This window comes from Acanthisitta chloris, unplaced genomic scaffold (assembly GCF_000695815.1).
Source record: "Acanthisitta chloris isolate BGI_N310 unplaced genomic scaffold, ASM69581v1 scaffold6201, whole genome shotgun sequence".
In the NCBI taxonomy this organism is placed as follows: domain Eukaryota; kingdom Metazoa; phylum Chordata; class Aves; order Passeriformes; family Acanthisittidae; genus Acanthisitta; species Acanthisitta chloris.
Window position 1 is genome coordinate 28,226 of NW_008655395.1, and position 2,952 is coordinate 31,177.

Below are 2,952 nucleotides of genomic sequence, written 5' to 3' on the forward strand. Positions count from 1 at the left end.
TAAACTCTTCAAGTTTGCAATGGAAAACAAGAAACTTACAGAAAACATGTTATCACAGTTTTGTTAATGTAAGAGCTCTAATACATTTTTATTCAACAAGCTCCTTGGAGAAGGCAGCATCTTTACCACAACCAGAGACAGACTTTTCTAAACTTCACCAGTGTAATAGCTTTCCTAATGTAATAGCTGGAAATTCAAGGTAAATGTCTCATGACAGTCTGATGAAAGCTGAAGCAATCAGTATTTTGATGTCAATGCCAAATCAGCAAGTTGTTCTGCATGAACCACTGTATTAGGAGTCAGTATAACCTCTGATGCAACCTCTGAATGCAAGAACAAGAATTTGTGGTATCAGATGTTTATTATTTCCGCTTTTCCCTGGAATTGCTAGAGTAGTTTTCATTATTACGAATATGCATGCAAGAGTTGCTCACAAATAACAACTGAACACCCGATTTAAGGATCTCCATTTTCCTAGCATATTACATACAAGAAACAGGCCAAGAACAAGATGTGAGACAGAAGTCAATCTGCTCCTACTGTATGTGAAGTTATCAACTGCTAGCAAACCAACTCAGTGACATGTCATCTGTCCTTAACCATGGTATTCTCCTTAACTGCTTTCTGGTTCTGCTGGTATTAGGCCTTTATATTTTAGTGGCAGTAAATGAAAACAGGATTGCAGTTTCTTCAAAACGTCCATAATCTTAACAAAAATAGTTTCATCAAGTCTAAAGACTATGAAACTATTTCATAATGACCTTATGAAATAATGTCTCTTAGCTTTTAAAAAATTCTCAAATGTACACTAGAAACATACAGTGCTACTTCTTTTGAACTTAATTTGAACAATTAAAGAGAGATATGGTATGCAATTAGGTAATTCCAAACAGAATATCAGTCAATGCAATGTTACTATTAACACAAATTTATTAAGACATTCCAAAATTAAGGAAAAACATTCTCATTTCCCAGCACAGACTCATTCATCCATAAATCTGCACTATATTTGACTTCTGTAGTCTTGACATGCAAGACTAACAGAGATCCTTCATATGTGAAACTCCAAGGTTTCCTCAAATCTGAGGAAACATTGAGCCTGAATTCAAATGGTTTGATTTCGATGTTCTAAGTTACTGAACGGTTTCCCTTTCTGCTCTCTCTCTTTTCATACATACACTTCTCTTCCCTCTAAACCTTCTCCTAAACTTTCTTTTCTGATTATCCCCATGTCTGTGTTCCTTTATTCCCCACTTCAAGTTACCTGTCTACCTACAGCACATGAATGATGACTACAGCACTGTCTTCCTTAAGAAGCACAGTAGTATCTTAAAAGAATTAAATATATTTCCAGCAAGCACACAATAGACAAAGCAACTATATGATCTTACAGCTGTCAGATTCACTTTTTGTTTCCTTCTCACCTACTCCATTAAAAAGTATATTACTCCTTTAGTTGAATTAAGGCAATCCAAAAATCCAGCAACCCATGTAACAGTGTAGAGCAACACAGGCTGAGCCACAAAATCTAAAACTAATGGAGGAGTATGACACCTATAATTGTCTCAACTTGGCTGCAGGCATACTAGATTATGCTCATTGTGTTTTGGGGTTTTTTCCACAATTTTATACATCAAGGAGAGCAGAGGTATTAACATAAATCCCCCTCAGATCCAATCATAAGATTCCAGGAGCAAAGTACTCATCTATCTGAGCTCTGATCTCCTGGTTAAACGCTGATCCCAGTAAGGCACAACTGATTTCCAAGAGGTGATAGTGCAATTCACAACTATCTAATAATTCACACACTGTAAGCCTGCTTGTATAATTGGGGTCTTGGTGTGCAGGAGACTAGAATACTAGTTTCATCACTGAACTACCACACACACACAGAGTATGTTTCAGGCATCAGATACAGTTAACACACAGCAAATGAACTGGTTTTATTTTTAAACATTCTCAAAGAAATAAAAAGATTCTTTCAAGAACATGTTTACTCTAGGTGTTTCATTTAAGGTCAGTTCCCATGTGTGTGCTAGAAATAGAAAATATTTCCAAATGGTCATTTTTCTGAAGTAAATGAAGTTTTATTTTCTTGGTACTCTATGTTCCCTGATAGAAGGAACACTGAAGTTATCACTGACAAAGAATTAAGTGGATATTTTTCATTCTCTCCACCCAAGTGCTAGAAAAACCAAACCACAATTTATATTAGATTGCAGAAATATAGAACACAGTTTTACTTTTGTGAAACAGAAATGGCATGGCATATATCTAAAACTCTTTAATCCAACAAGCTGAAACAAACTTTTAAGCACAAATCTACCATTAATCTAAGATTTCTATCATATCAGTGTTTGAGTGTTAACCCAAACTGTAAGTTTATGAAATATGTTAAAGAATAGAGGGAGATACTGCCATACCACGGTCTGGTACAAAATTCAGAAAACAAGGAAATAAAAGAAAACAACTCTGAATTAAAGAACATTTGTAGCAGTCACTGAATATGGATAGCAACTATTTTAAAGTATCAGACTACCATGTATATTCTACAACTACACAAAATTCGTCAAGTTTAGAAATATATTTTCAAATTTTAATAGACAGGATTAGTGCACTATATGATATTTCTCACATCTCTTTTCCTGCTGTAACTTTTTAAAATAAGTATCTTTGCAATCCTCTGTGCAATAAGACACTCTCATACTTCATGGAAACAACAATTTCAAAAAGTCACCATATTAAATCTGCACCCAAAGGGTACCCAACAGGGAAGGCCTTTTATTACACACACTTTTGGCACTTTTTACTTCCTATATTCTTTGCAAGTTTATCACACACAAGGGGCTGATAACAGGGCAATATTCTATGGTGCAAAGGCCCTTGTACTAAGTAAACCAACTAGTTACATCTACAAGATGTATTTTATTTTGGTATAAAAAATTTCTGTTT

General features: G+C 34.8%; 1 protein-coding gene across 1 annotated transcript in view; it reads right to left on the reverse strand.

Moving 5' to 3' along the window:
- Positions 1 to 2,952, reverse strand: part of LOC103810945 (cysteine-rich motor neuron 1 protein-like) — a gene marked incomplete at both ends in the record, with an annotated part of 127,715 nt that overhangs the window by 27,966 nt on the left and 96,797 nt on the right. The window lies entirely within an intron of this gene.